Genomic DNA, 22,721 nt, shown 5'->3' with positions numbered 1-22,721 from the left:
ATTAGGTTTGTATATAACATCTTCTGCATGCAGCCATCTATATTAAGTTGATGGTCACTTAGTTTAAACCCAATCTTTATTCCTCTCCCTTCCACATTTTAGGTATATGGTGCATGTTTTACATATTTATATTTTATGAATCCCTGGACTGAATTTTACAGAAATATTGATTTTTACTGCTTTTGTGTTATTTTACTTTTCATACTCTCACTTATAGTCTTCCTTTCCACTCTAAAGTCCCCTTTAATATTTCTTGTAGGGCTGGCTTAGTGGTTGTGAACTCTTTAGTTTTTGTTTATCTGAGCAACTCCTTATCTCTCCTTTTATTCTGAACTGATAGGCTTACTGCCTAGTTTTCTTGGCTGCAGATTTTTCCTTTTCAGCACATGAATATATCATGCCACTCCCTTCTGGGAGTGCTGAGACATCTACCAATGGCTTTACAGGGTTTCCCTTGTTCAAAATTATTTTCTCTTTCATTGCAGCTTTTATTTTTATTATTATTTTTTGAAGATTTATTTATTTCAGAGAAAGAGAGAGCAAGCAGAGGGAGAGCAGAAGGAAAGAGAGAGAGAAGCAGAATCCCACCAAGCATGGAGCCTGATATGGGGTCGATTTCATGACCTTGAGATCATGACCTGAGCTGAAATCAGTATTCAGATGCTTAACCAATTGAACCACCCAGGTGCCCCTTCTCTTTCTGTTTTTAAATTTTTTCTTTATTGCTACTTTTTGCCATTTTATTTATTTATTTATTTATTTATTTATTTATTTATTTATTTTTAAGTAAAGTCTATGCCCAATGTGGGCTTGAACTAATGACCCCAAGATCAAGAGTCATGTGCTCTAGCAATTGAGCCAGCCAGGCACCCCACTTTTTGCCATTTTAATTACTATGTGTCTTGATGTGGACCTCCGTGGGCTGAATTTTTGGGGAGATCTCTGCCTCCTAGAACTGGATATCTGTTTCTTTCCCCAGATTAGGGAAGTTTTCAGCTATTATTTCTTCAAATGAATTTTCTGCCCCCATCTCTCTCTCCTTTTTCTTAAAATGGGACTGTTATTGCTTTTGATGGAGTCACAGAGTTCCCTAAGCCTATTCTCCATTTACATAATTTTCTTCTTTCTCCTTTCCTCAGCTTGGTTACTTTCCATTACTCTGTCCTCCAGAATGAAGCATTACTTCATTCTGCTTCATCTAGTCTGCTATTTAGTCCATCAAGTGTATTTTTAATTTCATTTATTGTGTTCTTGATCACTGATTGGTTCCTTTTTGTCTCTGTGTTAAGGATCTCACTGATGTTCTCCATTCTTTTCTCAAATCCAGTGAGTATCATTATGATCATTATTTTATTTAAAACATTTTTAAAATTATTTATCTTTTAAAGATTTATTTATTTAATCTGGAGAGGGAGAGAGAGTGAGGGTACACACACAAACATGAGCAGGAGGAGGGGCTCAGGAAGAGAGAGATAGAATCCTCAAGCAGATTCCCTGCAGAACACAGAGCCAGATGTGGGGCTCAATCCCAGGACTCTGAGATCATGACCTGAGTTGAAACCAAGAGCCTACAGCCTAACTGACTAGGCTACCCAGACACCCCATGATCATGATTTTAAATTCTCTATCAGGCATTTTACTTGTATCTGTTTCACTTCGGTCTCTCGCTGTGGTTTGTTCCTGTTCTTTCATTTGGGACATATTCTTTTGTTTTCTCATTTTGTCTGATTTTATTTTTTAAAAGATTTTTATTTATTTATTCATGAGAGACACAGAGAGAGAGGCAGAGACACAGGCAGAGGAAGAAACGGGATTCAATCCCAGGACCCCGGGATTATGACCTGAACCAAAGGCAGATGCTCAACCGCTGAGCCACCCAGGTACTCCTTGCCTGATTTTCTGTGTCTGTTTCTCTGTGTTAGGAAAGTAAGCTACTTCTCTTACTTTTAAGACAAGAGGTCTGGGATAGTGCCCTTGTTCCCCAGGGCCTGGCCGTCGGGGAGTGTCTCCTATGTGCGTTGCATGTGCTCGACTGTTGAGTGTTGGCCTTTTTTTCCTTCAGTCCAGTTGTCTGCAGAGGCTCTATTTGCCTATTTGGACAGCAAGGTGTGCAGTGGTCTCCTTAAAAATTAAGACCTGCAGGCAGCCAGGGTGGCTCAGCGGTTTAGTGCTGCCTTCACCCCAGGGTGTGATCCTGGAGTCCCGGGATTGAGTCTCACATCAGGCTCCCTGCATGGAGCCTGCTTCTCCCTCCACCTCTGTCTCTGTCTCTGTCTCTCTCTGTGTCTCTCATGAATAAGTAAATAAAAATCTTAAAAAACCCCACAAAACCAAAATAAGACCTGCCCACACCACTGCTGGAACTGAGGTCCTCTGTATTCTTTTTTTTAAATAAATTTATTTTTTATTGGTGTTCAATTTGCCAACATACAGAATAACACCCAGTGCTCATCCCATCAAGTGCCCCCCTCAGTGCCTGTAACCCATTCACCCCCACCCCCCGCCCTCCTCCCCTTCCACCACCCCTAGTTCGTTTCCCAGAGTTAGGAGTCTTTATGTTCTGTCTCCCTTTCTGATATTTCCTACCCATTTCTTCTCCCTTCCCTTCTATTCCCTTTCACTATTATTTATATTCCCCAAATGAATAAGAACATATAATGTTTGTCCTTCTCCGATTGACTCATTTCACTCAGCATAATACCCTCCAGTTCCATCCACGTTGAAGCAAATGGTGGGTATTTGTCATTTCTAATGGCTGAACAATATTCCATTGTATACATAAACCACATCTTCTTTATCCATTCATCTTTCGATGGACATTGAGGCTCCTTCCACAGTTTGGCTACTGGGGACATTGCTGCTAGAAACATCGGGGTGCAGGTGTCCCGGCGTTTCATTGCATCTATATCTTTGGGGTAAATCCCCAGCAGTGCAATTGCTGGGTCTTAGGGCAGGTCTATTTTTAACTATTTGAGGAACCTCCACACAGTTTTCCAGAGTGGCTGCACCATTTCACATTCCCACCAACAGTGTAAGAGGGTTCCCTTTTCTCCTCATCCTCTCCAACATTTGTGGTTTCCTGCCTTGTTAATTTTCCCCATTCTCACTGGTGTGAGGTGGTATCTCATTGTGGTTTTGATTTGTATTTCCCTGATGGCAAGTGATGCAGAGCATTTTCTCATGTGCGTGTTGGTCATGTCTATGTCTTCCTCTGTGAGATTTCTCTTCATGTCTTTTGCCCATTTCATGATTGGATTGCTTGTTTCTTTGCTGTTGAGTTGAATAAGTTCTTTATAGATCTTGGAAACTAGCCCTTTATCTGATATGTCATTTGCAAATATCTTCTCCCATTCTGTAGGTTGTCTTTTAGTTTTGTTGACTGTATCCTTTGCTGTGCAAAAGCTTCTTATCTTGATGAAGTCCCAATAGTTCATTTTTGCTTTTGTTTCTTTTGCCTTCGTGGATGTATCTTGCAAGAAGTTACTGTGGCCGAGTTCAAAAAGGGTGTTGCCTGTGTTCTCCTCTAGGATTTTTTTTTAAGATTATTTATTTATTTATTCATGAGAGACACAAAGGCAGAGGGAGAAGCAGGCTCCATGCAGGGAGCCTGATGTGGGACTCGATCCCGGGACTCCAGGATCACGCCCTGGGCCGAAGGCAGGTGCTAAACCGCAGAGCCACCCAGGGATCCCCCTCCTCTAGGATTTTGATGGAATCCTGTCTCACATTTAGATCTTTCATCCATTTTGAGTTTATCTTTGTGTATGGTGAAAGAGAGTGGTCTAGTTTCATTCTTCTGCATGTGGATGTCCAATTTTCCCAGCACCATTTATTGAAGAGACTGTCTTTCTTCCAGTGGATAGTCTTTCCTCCTTTATCGAATATTAGTTGACCATAAAGTTGAGGGTCCACTTCTGGATGGTCCTCTGTATTCTTTTTTTTTTTTTTTTTTGGTCCTCTGTATTCTTATAAGCACCTCCAAATCTTTTGTAGAGCAAGACTAGGCATAAATAATTAAAAGTCAAAAATTTAAAAAGATAGATATGGTAAATACAAGTACTATGAGTATTTGAGAGAGGGAGAAACCACATTTGCCTTTGAAGTTTGGGATAAGTTTTAAAGAAGGGGTGGCATTCTAGATGAGTCCTGGAGGTTGAGTCAAATTTTAGGAGATGGAGATGTTGAAGGAATAATGTTCTCAGTGGAAGGAACAGAAAGTATGAAGACACAGAGGCAGAAAAGAACTAGGTGTATGAGGCACAGGGAGTGGTCCTGTGTGGAATATGTATTCATTCATTCGCTTATTCCAAAATATTTGTTGAGGACTTAATAGGTTACAGATGCTTGCTTCTAGAGTTAGCTCAGTAGCTCAATTATATGATCAAAGACCTTAGTCTTTTTTTTAAAGATTTTATTTATTTATTCATGAGAGACATAGGGAGAGAGAGAGAGAGAGAGAGAGAGAGAGAGAGAGACATAGGCAGAGGGAGAAGCAGGCTCCATGGAGGGAGCCCGACGTGGGACTCGATCCCAGTTCTCCGGGATCACTCCCTGGGCTGCAGGTGGCGCTAAACCGCTGCGCCACCGGGGCTGCCCAAGACTTTAGTCTTTTATAGATTTTCAATTGTCCATATTCTGTGTATCAACAACATTCCTCTCTGGGGGACACAATGGCTACAACAGCCCCTAGCACCTAATGCTCATATGACAACATGCCAGAAAGCAGTCTTCTTTCACCTATCCATTAATAATATTAAGGAGGATGCCTTAGGAGCCACTGCAGACCTCTCTTAGGGCCTTGTTTCCTTGCCCAGTTCCATTTATTGCCTGATCTGTTCCTCACATTCTGCCATTCTACCTTCAATACCAATAAATGGAGCTTGGCAAATTGATTATCCATATGGGGGAAAAAAACAATAAACCGCATCTCTTCTCAAACCAATATGAAAAATCAACTCTGGGCATATTAAAGATCCAAATGCCAGAAGTAAAGCTTAAAACCTTTTAGAAAACAATATAGGGGATATCTTTCTAATTTTAGAGTAGGGATATATTTCTTCATCCAGAGGACAGAAAGTTCTAAGTATAAAGGAAACGATGTATACATTGCATTTAAATTAAGGGCCCTTAATTATCAAAAGACAATGTAAAAAATTGAGGGAAGAAGGGGCAAAAATATTTACAACATTTGTAGCCAAATAAAGAATGTTGTCGAGAATGGGTAAAGAATGCCTTCAGATCTATCAAGAAAAAGATAACCTTATTGGAATAGAGACAAAAGGCATGAATAGGCATTTCACAAAAGAGAAAACACATATGGCTGATAAGTACATGAAAAGATACTCAATCTCCATCGTATTTAGGGAAATGCAAATCAAGACCACAAGGAGATACTATTTAACATCCATGGGATTGACAAAAATTAAGAAATTGAATTACGTGTTAGAGTGTTAGAGAAAATATGGATCAATGAGAACTCATAAATATTGTTAGTGAGTTTGTAAATTGATTCAATTACTTTGAAATAATTTGGCATTATTTTGTACATATGAACATTTTTATACCCTATGGTCCAGTGAGGACTCATATATATGCACCAAGAAACACTATGAAGGTGTTCACAGATGCATTGTGCAGAGTAGCAAAGCACTGGAACTGATGCAATGCCCACTGGTAGGAGAATGAATGAATACACTTTGGTATATTCACACAATGGAATAATATGCAACTCTGAATATGAAGGAACTACATATATAGTTGCAGGCAACACCAGGTATAAATCTGGGTAACATAATATGAATGAAAGGAGTACTTCTTAAAAGACCATATGGAGCACAATACACTTTTTAGAAGACTCTAAAACAAGGAAAACAATACATTGTTTAGGCATCCATATATGTGATAACACCATTTTTAAGGGCCATATGGATATGAAATCAAAAGCACAGGCAAAACAAGAAAAAATAGATAAATTGGACAAACGCCTGTGCATCGAAAGGCATGATCAACAGTGAAAAGGCAACACATAAGATGGGAGAAAACTTTTGCAAATCATATATCTGATAAGGGATTAAAATCCAGAATATATATAAAGAACTCCTACAACCTCAAACTACAGTACCCTAACCTGATTTTAAAAATAGGCAATTTCTTATATAGATATTTCTCTAAGGGAGATACACTAATGGCCAAATAAGCACATAAAAGGTGCTCAACATCACTTATCATTAGGAAATGCAAATCAAATGCACAGAGATAGCACCTCACACACATTGGGTGGATATAAAAAAAAAACAGAAAATTAAAAGTATTTGTGAAAGTCTTGAGAGGTTGAAATCCTTGTACACTGCAATAGAAAAAATTGTGACAGAAGCAACCCAAGTGTCTGCTGAGGGTTGAATGGATAAAGAAAGGTGGTATATACATATAATGGAATATTATTCAGCCTTAAAATGGTTGGGAATTCAGTCACTTACTACAACATGGGTGAACCTGAGGATATTATGCTAAGTGAAATATGCCAGTCACAACAGGACAAAATACCATACGATTCTCTCAAAAGAAGTATCTAGAGGAGTGAAATTCATAGAGATAGAAAGTAGAATGGTGGTTGCCAAGGGCTGGGCGAAGGGGAACATGGTTATTGTTTAATAGATACAGAATTTCAGTTTAGGAAGATGAAAAAAAGTTCTGGAGATGGATGGTGGTGATGGTTGTATAACATTATGAATGTTTTTTAATACCACTGAACAGTACACTTAAAAGTGGTTTATATATTAATTTTTATGCTCAGTGTGGAGTCTGCTTGAGGTTCTCACTCCCTCTCCCTCTGCCCCTCCCACTGGTGCTCACTCACTCTCTCTCTCTCTCTCAAATAAATCTAAAAAAATAAATAAATAGGTAGCTATCATTAGAATTTAACTTGCTTCTATAATTTCCCTATTATTATCATGCTGGGTTGAATAGCCTCATAGTTTACTATTTGTACCTGTTCCTGATTCTTTCCTCTGGAGAAATTCATGAACATGGAATGGTTGAGGTGTGAATACACTAAAAAGTTAAAGCCTTTAATATCAAAAATGTCCAGAGATGCTCAAGAAAGTTTTACCAATGCTCATGCCCACGACTTAAATATACAAACAATACATGAGTCCGTTTTCTCATATTCTCATCAACTATGAGACTTATGAGTTTTTGAATCCTTTCTGAAGTCTTATTTCCCTGATGTTTTAATTTGCATTTCTCTGATTATGACTGAGATTGAATATTATGATGTTTCCAGAGTTTAAAAAATTAACTAGTTTTTAATTGAAATAGTAATTCATGTACATGGTATAAATATCAAACAGCATAAAAACATATACTATGAAAAAAAAAACCATACACTATGAAACGTAAGTTTCCTTCCTGTCCTGGAGCCCTAGTCTTCCTGAGGCAGTTACCGTGATCGGTTTCTTGTTTCTCCTTCCAGAAATATGTACATAAACAAGCACACACACAAGAAAAAAATGCATCTAAATACATATATATCTTTTTTGTAACACAGCAAGAACATGTTTTTAGAGAGAAATACAGATCCCAAGCCCTGCCTACTGCTCAGACCCCATCTGTGGTGCCCTCCCCACCAGTCACCACACTCTGACTGGACTGGCTGTCTTTGTAGCCCTCACTCTGAGCTCTTTCCTGCCTCAGGGTCTTTTTTCTTGCACCCTACTGCCTCAACTCCAATGGCACCTGTAGAGAAGTCCCCACGACCACGTGTTCTAAAGCAGTCCCACTGCCCCCAATCTCTCATGGTCACATCCCTTTGTGCACAGTTTCCTTTGCAGCATTTACCACTATGTGAAATGATCTCATTTCTGAATAGTTTATTTGTTCCTTATGCCCGTCCTCTGACAGAACGTAAACTTCAATTTGAGCCATTCTGTTGATCTCCATTTCTCCAGTGCCTAGGACAGATCATGGCGTAAAGTAAGTCCTCAACTAATATTTGTTGAATGAATGGCTCTTGGGCACGCTGTACTGTACTTTGCTGTTTTTACTTCATAATGAGTGAAATATTTCAGTATCACATGCACACACATATGTATGTTGTGTGTATATATGTTCCATTCATTTTACTGCTTCGTAAATATTTCATAATTCATTTAGCCTGTTCCCCATGGATGGACAATTAGATCATTTGTAGTATTTTGGTATTTCAAATATGCTCACATATATATTATTTCACACACATAGGAATATATTCCTGGAAATAGAATTGCTGGATTAAGTGGCATGTTGTGTGTATACGTTTTTATATTTTGTTGAGGTGTAATTGACATATGCCATTATGCTAGTTTCAGGTGTACGGTGTTCGTGTATGTTGTAAAAGGATCACCACAGTAAGTGTAGTTAGCATCCTCCACCACACATAGTTACAAAATTTTCTTTCTTGTGATGAGAACTTTAATGATCTGTGTTTGTGCTTTTAATAGATCAAGTGCCCTTTCAAAAAAGTCACACCAACTCATGCATGTATTTTCCCCAGAGATGTATGTGTCTGTTTATCCACATTGTAACCAAATTTGTATTACCAAATGCTCTGATTTTCATCAAACTGGGGGAAAATATGGATACAAGCAAAAATCAGCTTTCACAGAAAATATAAATATAAATGGCTTATAAAACATGTTAAAAGATGCTCAACCCTACTTACTGTTTTGTTTTTTTTTTGTTTTTTTTGTTTTTTGCATAGCTTTCATGATGAATGAGGAGGAACATCTTTTACCATGTTTATAAGGCAATTATAAATCTAGACTAGTGCTCCCCCCAGCTTGCTTTTAGGCCATTTGCATGTTGGTGCCCGTTTTTTTTTTTTTTTTTTTTTTTTTTTGTGGCTGAGACTTTAGGGTTTGTTTGGAGAAGCCATACCACTCTGAAATTATTAAGCTTTTCTTGCATGTTTTTTTCTAGTATTTCTACAGTACTTTAGAATTTTCACCTTTAATAAACTGGGATTCAATTTTCCCAATACCACTTATTGATCTGTCCATCTCTTCCCTGCTGATTTGCAATGGTACCTTTATCATACACTGGTGTTCCATTTGTCTAACACACACTTGCTATGGGAACGTAAAGTCACAGATGAATGTGTGACGCCATCTTCCTAGAGATTTTATTGTGGGGAAGCCCAGGAATCTTGAGGCACAATGCCATGGCGAGGGAAAAGAAGTACCAAAAAGGAATATATTCCAAAACTAGAGCTCTCAGCGGGTAGCACTCCTGGCCCTCTATCTGAAGGGCACAGGGCTGGTGGCAGGGCCTGAGGGGGTTAGAGCTTGGGGTAGTGGCTCAAGGGGAAATTTACAACTTTAAAAACTGAGGTTACTAAACCAGATAGAATGAAAACAAATGGGTTTTTTAGCATTCAATTCTGGGCATTTTTAAAGGAATAACAAAATAAACGTAAGGAAAGCAAAAGGAAGGAAATTATGTAGCTGAGAGAAGAGGTTCAAAATGCCAGGACAGGAATGGTTTTTGAAAAGAAAACAATTAAAAACTGGTAAACAACAGTGCAGAAAACAGGGTAAAGCACACTCGTGGCAAGATGCTATATGCTAAGATACTAACAAATAATTTTTGTCTATTTCATCTGTTCTAGCCTGAGAAAAGTAAATTAGTCCACAATTTCTATTGTATTTTTAAAAGTTTTTATTGAAATTCCAGTTTGTTCATATACTGTGTAATATTAGTGTCAGGTTACAATATCGTGATTCAATGCTCCACTGCATCACTGGGTGCCCACAATAGCAACTGCCCTCCTTCATCCCCATCACCTATTTCCCACATCCCTCCACGCACCTCCCCTCTGGTAGCCAGCAGTTAGTTTTTTGTAGTTAAGGGCCTGTTTCTTGGTTCGTCTTTCTCTCTCTCTTTTGTTCTTCCTTTGCTCATTTGTTTTGTTTCTTAAATTCCATAATTGAGTGAAATCATATGGTATTTGTCTTTCTCTGACATATTTTGCTTAGCATAATACTCTAGCTCCATCCATGTCATTGCAAATGGCAGGATTTCATTCTTTCTTATGCCTGAGTAATATTCCATTGTACATATATACCCCATCTTCTTTATCCATGCATCAGTTGGTGGACGTTTGGACTGTTTCCATAATTGGCTATTAAAGACAATGCTGCTATACACATTGAGGTGTATGTATCCCTTTGAATTAGTGTCTTTGTATTCTTTGGGTAAATACCCAGTAGTGTGATTGCTGGATCATACGGTAGGTCTACTTTTCACTTTTTGAGGAAACTCCATGCTGTTTTCCAAAGTGACTGCACCAGTTTACATTCCCACTAACAGTATAGGAGGGATTCTCCACGTCCTCATCACACCTGTTATTTCTTGTTTTGTTGATTTTAGCCATTCTTACGGGTGTAAGGTGATATTGTGGTTTGGATTTGCATTTCTCTGATGATGAGTGATGTTGAGCATCTTTTCATGTGTCTGTTGACCATCTTATATATCTTATTTGGAAAAATGTCTATTCATGTCTTCTGCCCATTTTTAAATTAGATTGCTTGTTTTTTGGAGGTTGAGTCATATAAACTCTTTATATATTTTGGGTACTAACACTTTATTGGATATGTCATTTGCAAATACCTTCTCCCATTGCCTTTTAATTTTGTTGTCTCCTTTGCTGTACGGAAGCTTTTTATTTTGATATAGTCCCAATAGTTAATTTATTTTTTAAGGCTTTATATTTATATCTCTTACCCAATGTGAGGCTTGAACTTAGAACCCCAAGATTAAGAGTCCTATGCTCCACTGACTGAGCCAGCAAGGCACCCCCAGTTTGTCTTTGCTTTTGTTTCTTTTGCCTCAGGAGACATATTTAGAAAGAATTTGTTATGGCTGATGTCAAAGAAGCTATTGTATGTGTTCTTTTCTAGTTTCATTTTGCATGGAGCTCTCCAGTTTTCCCAGCACCATTTGTTGAAGAGATTGTCTTTTTCCCATTGGATAGTCTTTCCAGCTTTTTCAAAGATTAATTGATCACATAATTATGGGTTCATTTCTGGGTTTTCTATTCTGTTCCATTGATCTCCGTGTGTGTTCTTGCGCCAGTACCGTATTGCTTTGATCACCACAGCTTTGTAATATAGCTTGAAGTCCAGAATTGTGATGCCTATGGCTTTGCTTTTCTTTTTCAAGGTTGCTTTGGCTATTCTTTTGTGGTTCCATACACATTTTAGGACTGTTTGCTCTAGCTCTGTGAAAAATGCTGTTGGTATTTTGATAAGGATTGCAATAAATATGTAGATTGCTTTGGGTAGTATAGACATTTTAACAATATTTGTTCTTCTAATCTATGAGCATGGGATATCATTCTAGTTCTTTGTGTCATTCTCGATTTCATTCATCACTGTTTTATAGTTTTTAGAGTACAGGTCTTTCACCTCTTTGGTTAGGTTTATTCCTAGGTAACTTATCATTTTTAATACAATTGTAAATGGGATTGATTCCTTAATTTCTGTTTCTGCTGCTTCATTATTGGTGTATAGAAATGCATTAGACTTCTGTACATTGATTTTGTGTCCTACAACTTTACTGAATCCATTTGTCAGTTCTAGCAGTTTTTTTGTGGAGTCGTCTAGGTTTTCTATATATAGTATCATGTCATCTGCAAATAGTGAAAGTTTGACTTCTTCCTTGATGATTTGGATGCCTCTTATTTGTTATCTAATTGCTGTGTTTAGGACTTCCAGTACTATGTTGAATGAAAATGATGAGAGTAGTGATGCCTGGGTGGCTCAATGGTTGAGTGTCTGCCTTTGGCTCAGGTCATGATCCTGGGGTCCTGGGATAGAGCACTGCATCCAGCTCCCTACGGGGAGCCTGCTTCTCCCTCTGACTGTGTCTCTGCCTCTCTCTTTGTGTCTCTCATGAATAAATAAATAAATAAAATCTTTATTAAAAAATGGTGAGAGTAGACATCCCTGCCTTGTTCCTTACCATAGAGGAAAAGCTCTCAGTTTTCCTCCATAAAGGATGATATTAACTATATTTCATATATGGCTTTTATTGAGGTATGTTCCCTCAAACCTACTTCCCTACAAACCTACTTTGTTGAGGGTTTTTTTTTTTAATGGATGTTGTACTTTGTCAAATGCTTTTTCTGAATCTACTGAAATGATCATGTGGTTTTTACCCTTTCTCTTATTGATGTGATGTATCATATTGATTGATTTGCAAATATTGAACTACCCTGGCAACCCAGGAATAAATCCCGCTTGATAGTGGTAAATGATTCTTTTAATGTATTGTGGGATTCATTTTGCTGGTATTTTGTTGAAGATTTTTATACCTATATTTGTGAGAGATATTGGCCTGTAGTTCTCTTTTTTTTTTTGGTTTGAGTATCAGGGTAATGCTGGCCTCATAGAATGAATTTGGAAGATTTCCTTCTTCTTGTATTTTTTGGAACAGTCTGAAAAGAATAGATATTAACTCTTCCTTAAATGTTTGGTAGGATTCGCCTGCAAAGCCATCTGGTCCTGGATTTCTGTTTGTTGGGAGTTTTTTGATTACTGATTAAATTTCTTTGCTGGTTACAGATCTGTTCAAATTTTCTATTTCTTCCTGTTTCATTTTTGGTAAATTATATGTTCCTAGAAATTTATCTATTTCTTCTAGGTTGTCCAGTTTGTTGGCATAAGGCTTTCATAATATTCTTTTATAATTGTTTGATGTCTGTGGTACTGGTTGTTATTTCTTCTCTCTCATTTGTGATTTTATTTGTTTGGGATCTTTCTTTTTTCTTTTTGATACTGGCTACAGGTTTATCAATTTTATTTTTTTTTCAAAGAAGTAGTTCCTGGTTTATTGTTCTGTTCTATTACTTTTTAGTTTCTATATCATGTATTTGTGCTCTAAACTTTATTGTTTCCTTCCTTCTGCTGGTTTTAGGCTTTGTTTGTTGTTCTTTTTCTAGCTCCTTTAGGTTTAAGGTTACATCATTTATTTGAGATTTTTCTTGCTTCCTGAGGTGGGCTGTATTGCTATAAACTTCCCTCCTTGAACTGCTTCTGCTATATCTCAGAGATTTTTAATCATTGTGTTTTCATTTTCATTTGTTTCCATATATTTTTTAATTTCTTCTTTTATTTCCTTGTTGACACGCTCATTGTTTAGTAGCATGTTCTTTAACCTTCATATATTTGAGGTCTTTCCAGATTTTTTATTGTGATTGGCTTCTAGTTTCATAGTGTTGTGGTCAGAAAAGGTGCATAGTATGACTTTAATATTCTTGAATCTGTTGAGGCCTATTTTGTGGCCTAAGAGATGATCTGTTTTGGAGAATGTTCCATGTACACTTGAAAATAATGTGAATTCTGCCATTTTAGGATGGAATGTTCTGAATGTATCTGTTACATCCATCTGGTCTAGTGTGTCCTTCAAAGCCACTGTTTCCTTGTTGATTTTGTTTAGATGATCTGTCCATTGATGTAAGTGGGGTGTTAAAGACCCCACTATTATTGTATTATTATCAATTAGTTCCTTTATGTTTGTTATTAATTGTTTTATGTATTTGGGTGCTTCCATGTTAGGCGCATACATATTTACAATTGTTATATCCTCTTTATTGTTATATAGTGTCCTTCTTTGTCTCTCTCTCTTTTTTAAAAGATTTTATTTATTTATGCATGACAAAGAGAGAGAGACAGAGACACAGGCAGAGGGAGAAGCAGGCTCCATGCAGGGCCTGCTCCATCCTGGGTCTCCAGGATCATACCCCGGGCTAAAGGCAGCAGTAAACCGCTGGGTCACCTGGGCTGCCCTCCTTCTTTGTCTCTTGTTACATTCTTTGTTTTAAAGTCTGGTTTGTCCATATATTGGTACTCTAGCTTTCTTCTGACATCTGTTTGCATGATAGATGTTTCTCCATTCCCTCACTTTCAATTTGCAGGTATCTTTCAGTTCTCAAATGAGTCTCTTGTAGGCAGCATACACCTGGATCTTTTTTTTTTTTTTAATCCAGTCTGTCACCTTATGTTTTTTTGTTTTTGTTTTTTTTTTTATTGGAGGGTTTAGTTCAGTTACATTCAAAGTAATTATTGGTAGATATTTTATTTGTTGCCATTTTGTTCCTTGTTTTGTGGTTGTTTCTGGAGATTTTCTCTGATCCTCTTTTGTCTTTCTTTCATGGTTTGCTAATTAGTGATATATTTGGATTTCTTTGTCTTTATTCTTTGCATGTTTATTAGTGTTTTTTGATATATGGTTATATGGTTTGTATATAACCTCTTCTGCATGTAGCAGTCTATATTAAGTTGATGGTCATTAAGTTTGAACTCATACCCATTTTACATATGTATGATTATATTTATATTCTTTTTTGGTATGAGTTCCTTGACTGGGATTTTTTTACAGAAATATTCATTTTTACTGCTTTTGTGTTTCCTGCCTTTATACTGTCACTTTTGGTGTTTCCACTCAAAGAGTCCTTTATAATATTTCTTGTCAGGCTGGTTTTGTGATCATGAACTCCTTTAGTTTTTGTTTGTCTGAGCAATTCCCTTATCTCTTCTCTTATTTCTGAATGATAGCTTTACTGCATAATGTATTCGTAGCTGCATATTTTTCCCTTTAGGACTTTGAATGTATCATGCCACTCCCTTCCAGCTGGCACAGTTTCTGTTGAAAATATCCCCAGCTAGACTTATGGATTTTCCCTTGTAAGTTAATGACTACTTTTGTCTTGTTGCTTTTAGAATTTTTTTTATTACTATAGTTTGCCAATTTATTTATAATATGTCTTGGCCTTGGCCTGTTTTTGTTGATTTTGATGGGAGTTCTCTGTGCCTCCTGCATCTGGATGTCTGTTTCCTTCACTAGATTAGGGAAGTTTTGACTATTTTTTCTTCAAATAACTTTTCTGCCCCTTGTTCTCTTTTTCTGGCACCCCTATAATATGCATGTTATTACATTTGTTGGAGTCACTGAGTTCTCTAAGTCTATTCTCGTTTTGCATAATTCTCCTTTCTCTCTTTTTTTCAGCTTCATTGCTTTGCATTGCTTTGTCTTCTAGGTCATTAATTCATTTTTCTGCTTCTTCCAGCCTGCTGTTCATTGCATCAAGCATGTTTCTAATCTCATTTATTGCACTCTTTGTCCCTGATTGATTCTTTTTTAACTCTTTTATCTCTGTGGTAAATTCTTTAAATTGCTTTAAATTCTTCATCAGGCATGTTACTTATATGCTTGATGTGAACCTATGTTTCACTTAGATCTCTGGCTGTGGCCTTATCTTGTTCTTTCATTTGGGATAAATTCCTTTGTCATCTCACTCTATTGTATTTCTTTTTCTTTCTTTCTTTCTTTCTTTCTTTCTTTCTTTCTTTCTTTCTTTCTTTCTTTTTTTAAGAAGATTTTATTTATTCATGAGAGACACAGAGGGAAAGAGAGGCAGAGACACAGGCAGAGGGAGGAGCAGGCTCCATGCAGGGAGCCTGACATGGGACTCAATCCCGGGTCTCCAAGATCATGCCCTGGGCTGAAGGCGGTGCTAAACCGATGAGCCACCCAGGCTGCCCACATTCTATTATATTTCTAATATACCTATATACACAGACATATAGATTTTAACTTTTTTTTTAGATGGGGGAGGGAGAGGGAGAGAGAGAGGGAGAGAGAAAATCTTAAGCAGGCGCCATGCCCAGTGCAGAGCCCAAGGCGGGTCTCAGTCTCACAACCCTGAGCTCATGATCTGAGCTAAAATCAAGAGTCAGACATTTAACTGACTGAGCCACCCAAGTGCCCTATAGACCTGTACTTTTAAAAATGGCATTTTCTGGGGCACCTAGGTGGCTCAGGTGGTTAAGCATCTGCCTTTAGCTCGGGTCATGGACCTGGGGTCCTGGGATCAAGCCCCATGTCTGGCTCCCTGCTCAACAGGGAGCCTGCTTCTCCCTCTCCCTCTGCCACTCCCCCTGGTTGGACTCTCTCTCTTTCTCATAAATAAATAAATAAATAAATAAATAAATAAATAAATAAAATCTTTTAAAAATAAAATGAAATGACATTTCCCCTCCATTCACTATTTCCCCTCCCATTCTAATTCTGTTCCCCTGCCACTCTCAACCTCTAGCACCCACTTTTATGCATTTAACTATATGTCCTTCATTAGGTATGTATCATGTCTGAATTGTGTCTCCACCAAAGTTCCTATGTTGAAGTTCTAATCCCTAGAACCTCAGAATGAAATAGCATTTGGAGATGAAGCCTTTAAAGATATAATTAAGTTAAAATGAGGTCTTTAGGATTGGCCCAAATCCTGTATGACTGGTGTGCTCATAAGAAGAAGACATTTAGACACAGGCATGTACATACACAAAGAAAAGACTATGTGAGATTCAGGGAGAAGATGGCTATCTACAAGCTAAGGGGAGAGGCCTTGGTAGGAACCAACCCTGCTGACACTTTGATCTTGGACTTCTAGCTCCAGAAATGTGAGGAAATAAATGTCTGCTGTCTAAGCTATTGGACTTAGTTATGGCAGCCTAGTAAACTAAGACATCCAGTGTTGGTGTATGCATGTGTTTGTTTTTTAATTTACATATATCATCTTAGATATAGACTCAAATCTGTTTCTTTTTTCCCCTTAGTGCATTTTCTAAAAATGTTTTCTTTTTGCTTATCATATTTTCTACAGTGCATGTGTATGTTGATTTTTTTTATTGTGACAAAATATATTTAACATAAAATTTACCATCTTAGCCATTTTTAAATGTACAGTTCTGTGTTGTTAAGTGCAGTCACATTCCTGTGATGTATGCCTCTCCAGAAATTTTTCATTTTCACAAACTGAAACTCTACATCCATTTTTTAAAAGATTTTATTTATTTATTCACGAGAGACACACAGAGAGAAGCAGAGACATAGACAGAGGGAGAAACAGGCTCCTGGCTAGGAGCCCGATGCGGGACTCAATCCCAAGGCCTCAGGATCATGACCTGAGCCAAAGGCAGAGACACTCAACCACTGAGCCTTCCAAGTGCCCCGAAGCTCTATATCCATTTTTTCCCCCTCTACATCCATTAAACAAAAATTCCCTGTTCTTCCCTTCCTCCGGCCCCTGGCAACCACCATTCAGTTTTGTTTTCTCTCTCTGACTTTGACTACTGTAGGCACCTCATGTAGGTGGAATCATATAATATTGTCCTTTTTTTTTTTTTCTGGTTTATTTCACTTAGTGTAATGTCTTCCAGGTTCATCCATGTTGTGGTATGTGTCAGAATTTCCTTTTTTTTTTTTTTTGGAGAGAGCCAGGGGTGGGGGTGGAGGGAAAGAGAAAAGAGAAAAGAGAGATAGGGAGAGAGAGCGAGAGAGAACCTTAAACAGGCCCCATACCCAGCATGGATCCTGACATGGGGCTTGATCTCACAACCCTAAGATTAAGACCTAAGCTGAAATCAAGAGCTGGGATGCTTAACTGACTGAGCCACCCAGGTGCTGTGCATTTCCTTCCTTTTTAAGGCTGAATAATAGTCTATTGTATGTATATGGCACATTTTTTTTTAATCCATTCATCCAGTGATGGACGTATGGGTTGTTCTCACCTTTCGGCTTTTCTAAATAATGCTGCTGTGAACATGGGTATGTAAGTAAATCTTTGAAGCCCTGCTTTCAGTTCTTTTGGGTGTATATCCAGAGGTAGAATTGCTGGATCATATGGTAATTCTATGTTTAATTTTTTGAGGAACCTCTATACTCCTCTCCACAGTGGCTACACCATTTACATACCCACCAGCAATGCACAAAGGCTCCAATTTCTCTACATTCTCATCAATTTTTGTTATTTCTGTTTTTGTTTTTATGTAATAGTAATCTTAATGGGTCTGAATTCAGATCTCAATTGGTCATCAATTGATCCCTTTTGATTCATATTTTGTCCTATAATGTTCTATTTTTGAATTCTAATCCTGCTTTATTTGACATACCATTATTATCTTCATTCAGTTCCTTTGTGGACTGTAATTTTTAGCACTATACAATCCCATTTAAAAAGACCCCTGAGTTTATGCATTTTGTGTTAAGTTTAACTTTGTTGGGGCCCCTGGGTGGCTCAGTGGTTGAACATCTGTCTTTGGCTCAGGTCGTGATCCTGGGGTCCTGGGATTGAGTCCTGCATTAGAGTCCTGGTGCCGCGGGGCGAGAGCAGGGAGACACACCCGGGAGGGTTCAAGGCACTGCTGGATTGTACTTGCATGACGTCAGTTCTGTCATCCCACCAACAGCTGAAACGAGCAACTCTGTCGCCCTTATAATCAGCTGCAGAGCCTGACTTTTAGCAGTTTCCCCTGGAGCTGCAGGAGATGAGAGTCTCCTTAAAAATTGCCATACAGCTCCGCATGGCTTTTCTATCTCCCGAAGCTGGCTGTGAGCTACTCTGAGCCTATCATCTTCATTTCTGCAAGGTTTCCCTTATTGTTCATAAAAGCTGGCCTATTCCACATTTCTCACAATTATCATTGCCCCCAGAGCAATCAGACACTGTAGACATTCCATCTCCCAGCTGAATTTCACCTCCTACCTGCACCTCACCCCATTTAACCACAGATGAAAACCTCAGTAATTGCAATACCTCTTCATGGCAAGGGTTACCACCACCCACTTTCCATAGCAAGTGTCCTGACTGCCATTGGACCACATAGGTAATTCAATTTCACAATCCTACCCTGAGAGTCTTCTTTTAAGGGCCACCCTTGGGACCAACTGTCGTAGGGGGCAAGTGTGGCAGTGTAGCTGTGAGGTGAGGCGTGGAGGATGGTTTTTGTGTGAAGTCAGTTGGAACCCAAGCAGGGTTGATCACTGCAGAGAGGCTAGGACAGGACAGGTCAACGGCCCCGGAGGCATGTGAAGACCAGAGGCTCTGATGTGGCATTAAGAGATGTCTGATACAAAGGCATGTCATAGATTTTCTTTCCCAACAAGGCGTGTCCTATTTGCATTTATTGATGTAATGTGATGGATAGGTTTAGTTCTCTTCTGGCATCTTATTTTATATTATGCTTTCTCCCTTCACTGCTTCCTTTGTTTTGAATCTTTTGCTCTGTGGTGTGTATGTGTATTTTCTTCAGGTGATTTCACTGCATTTGTGGCAATTTGGCACTCTCTTTCTTCCGGAACCAGCAGACTTTGTCAAGACAAGATGTGTCAGATATGCTAAGATGTGATGTGATGCATAAAACCTGAGACGACACACTCAGGCACTTCTGGTGTGTTTTGCTGTTGCCTATTTCTGCTCTACAGAAAGCCTGATACATTCAATTTTGCCCAATGCCCACCAAAAAAGGAAACAATGTGGTAGGTTTATAATTACATGTGTAGCTTTAGCGAGAACATTCCTGAGATAATTTCCATTTTGACTAGGGTTAATAAGAACCAATCCTCCGCTTACAGTGTTACCTGTCTGGTGAGTGGACGAATTTTCTACACACCAGTTCCTGATTCCTTATGTTCTACAATTTGTTTCTTCTCCTCTCCCCACGAAGTCTCAGTGTCAGGCCCTGCAGCATGCATTTCTACTGTGATATGACCCCTTGCCCTACACCTCTGTGCCCTCAGCTAGGTGAGTTAGCAAAAGGCCTGGTAGGGCATCTTACCCCAGGACAGCTTGCAAAAACTGAACGATAGGTGGGAAAGACTACAGACCCTGCAAACCTATCCACAATACCCAAACTAAACATATCTCGTGTTAACTATTCTCTCATTCATGTCCATTCCAATACCATTAGACATGAGGAAAATTCAGGCAAAAAAAAAAAAAAAAAAAGATAATGGTCTTAACTGCGCCAAAAACTGCCCCACCTGTGAAAATTTTATAAAAGCATATGCCCATATGAACACTTATTAAGGATCCTCAACCCTTTCCTTAAGAGGGGCTGTGGAAGTGAGGAACCCAAAGTGTCAGTTATCTCCATGTTATAATTTAAGATAGAAACATCAGTAACCTACATATAGGTGTAAGAAAGTCCAACAAAGTTCTGGTCTCTTCCCCATGATGACTGGTACTCTTTAGGAGATAAATCTCAAAACCTTTAAAAAAATGTTTTCTTGTTTTTTTTAGCTTCCTGTCTTGCCGGTGCCTGGTCTACCAGTTGTGCTGATGGGGTGAAGTCACAGAGCCCAGGAAGCAAGAGATTCTCTTCTCAAGAAAGGATTTACAGCAGTGCTGTCCCATAGAAATTCCGGTAGTGATGGAAGTGTCCTTGTCTGTTATCCAAAATGGCAGCCACTAGCCACATATTGCTAGTTATTAAGCCCTTGAAATGTGGCTAGTGAGACTGAAGAATTGAATTTTACTTAGATTTAATGAATTAAAACTAAAATTAAAACAGCCACATGTGGCTAGTGGCTGCCATATAAGGCAGTGGAGATTTGAAGCCATTGGAGTGGGAAGTCAACACAAAAGGGAAGAAGAGGGGACCGGCCACTCCAGCCACATGGCTGCAACCAACCTGGGGCTTTTTGTTTATTTTTCAAATCATTTTATTGAGGCATAATTGACATACAAATAATTGTACATATTTATTGTATACAACTTGATGAGTCTGGAGATAATTACACACCCAAAAAACCATCACCACGATCCATGCCATAAACATATCTATTGCCTCCAAAAGCATATTACTATTATTATTTTACATGTGCAAATAAGAACACTTAACATAAGATTTACCCTCTTGGTAAATTTTTAAGTATATATATATATATATATCAATATTATCTATAGGCACTACACCGTACGGTAGATCTCTAGGTCTTTTTTTTTTTTTAAGATCTCTAGGTCTTAATTCATTGTGTATACCTGAAACTTTGCACCCCTTTGACTTCTACCTCCCCATTTCCCCCTTCCCCCAGCCCCTGACAACCACCATTCTATTCTCTGCTTCCACGAGTCTATTTTAGATTCCCCATGTAAATGAGATCATGCAGTATTCGTCTTCCGTGTCTTGTTTCTTTCTCTTCCAGGTTCATCCTTATTGTTGCAAATGGCAGGACTTCCTTCCTTTTTTTAAAGGCTGAATAATATTCCATTGTATGTATATACTACATTTTCTTCCCAGCTACCCATTGATGAACATGTAGATTGCTTCTATGTCTTGGCTATTATGAACAATGCTGCAAGGAACATGGGAGGGCAGGCATCCCTTTGAGATCCTGATTTCAGTTCCTTTGGAATGTATATTCAGAAGTCTGATTGCTGGATAATATGGTAGTTCTATTTTTAATTTCTTGCGAAAGTTCCATACCTGATTTTCCACAGTGGCTGCACCAGTCTACGTTCCCACCAACAGTGGTGTATCAATAGTCCCCTTTCTCTATATCCTTGCCAATACTTTTCTTTCATCTTTTTGATACTAGCCATCCTAACAGGTGTGAGGTGATACCTCATTGTGGTTTGGGTTTGCATTTCTCTGCTGATTAGTGATGTTAAGCAGCTTTTCATGTACCTGTTGGCCATTTGTATGTCTTTATTTTTTTTTTTAAGATTGTATTTATTTATTCATGAGAGACACAGAGAGAGAGGCAGAGACACAGGCAGAGGGAGAAGCAGGCTCCCTGCAGGGAGCCCAATGCAGGACTCCATCCCAGGACCTAGGCAGACGCTCAATCACTGAGTTACCCAGGTGCCCCCCATGTATGTCTTCTTTGGAGAAATATCTATTCAGTTCCTTTACCCATTTTTTGATCAGGTTATTAGGTTTTTTTTGCTATTAAGTTGTAGGAGTTCCTTTAATCAGTCAGGGCGAGTTTTGAAAAGAGAAAGCCCAAAGATGATTCTGCTCAGAAGGGCTTCCCACTAGGGCTCTTGTCCTTCTCTCTCAGACTTTCTGGAACAGTCAGGTTGGCCAGACTGAGGGGGGAGGGAAGGGCTAATTCATTTGACACAAAGCCTATGACCCATGAAAATGTTTTAATTTCTTTAAAATTAGAAGAAAAAAAAAGAATTTTTAGGCTGAAGAAAATGTTTTCATATATAATATTAATATATTCATTTTTATGTCAACCCACCCATAAAACATAATTAAAAATATTTTTTTAATCAAGGAAGGAGCCCTTGAAAACAAAAGTGCCTAGGACCCACCAAAGTTTTAATGTGTGTGTGTGGGGAGAGTGTGCTGCTTTACCACTGACAGCTCATCTTCAGCTCCCAGGTATCTAACTGGCCAACTCCCCTTTTGAATGCTCCCCCCAGAGGCCACAGATTAATTCCATGAATGAATGGGTCCAAGGGTTCCTTCTCAAACGGCGGAACCAAGGCTCCCCAAGTTCCCAGGATCAAAATAGGCTCCTGAACCTAGGCTTGGAAAGTGCCTCTCTACATTGTTACATACACGGGCAAAAGGCAGTAGGGAGCTGGGGAGGGGCTCAAGAACTGTGTGGGACGGCAGAGAGGGGAAATGTTATGTTCTAGAGTGAATTTATGAATCTTTACCATCGGAGCACCTGGGTGGCTTAGTGGCTGAGCATCTGCCTTTGGCTCAGGTTGTGATCCCGGGGTTCTGGGATCAAATCCCACATCCGGCTCTCTGCAGGGAGCCTGCTTCTCCCTCTGCTTATGGCTCTGCCTCTCTGTGTGTCTCTCAATAAATAAAATCTTAAAAAAAAAAAAAAAGGATCTTTATTACCCCTCTGATACTGACCCCCTAGAGGAGGAAGCATGGGCTCAG

General features: G+C 38.7%; 1 long non-coding RNA gene across 2 annotated transcripts in view; it reads left to right on the top strand.

Moving 5' to 3' along the window:
* LOC121489945 overlaps positions 1-21,356 on the top strand; it is a 59,626-nt gene extending 38,270 nt beyond the window's left edge. For both annotated transcript variants that reach the window (XR_005987462.1, XR_005987463.1), the window contains exon 6: positions 20,114-21,356. This is a non-coding gene — a long non-coding RNA (uncharacterized LOC121489945). The remainder of the gene's footprint in view (positions 1-20,113) is intronic.
* The last annotated feature ends 1,365 nt before the right edge of the window (positions 21,357-22,721 follow it).

The sequence above is a fragment of the Vulpes lagopus genome, chromosome 4, assembly GCF_018345385.1.
Source record: "Vulpes lagopus strain Blue_001 chromosome 4, ASM1834538v1, whole genome shotgun sequence".
Taxonomy (NCBI): domain Eukaryota; kingdom Metazoa; phylum Chordata; class Mammalia; order Carnivora; family Canidae; genus Vulpes; species Vulpes lagopus.
This window is presented reverse-complemented; position numbering and strand designations above follow the sequence as displayed.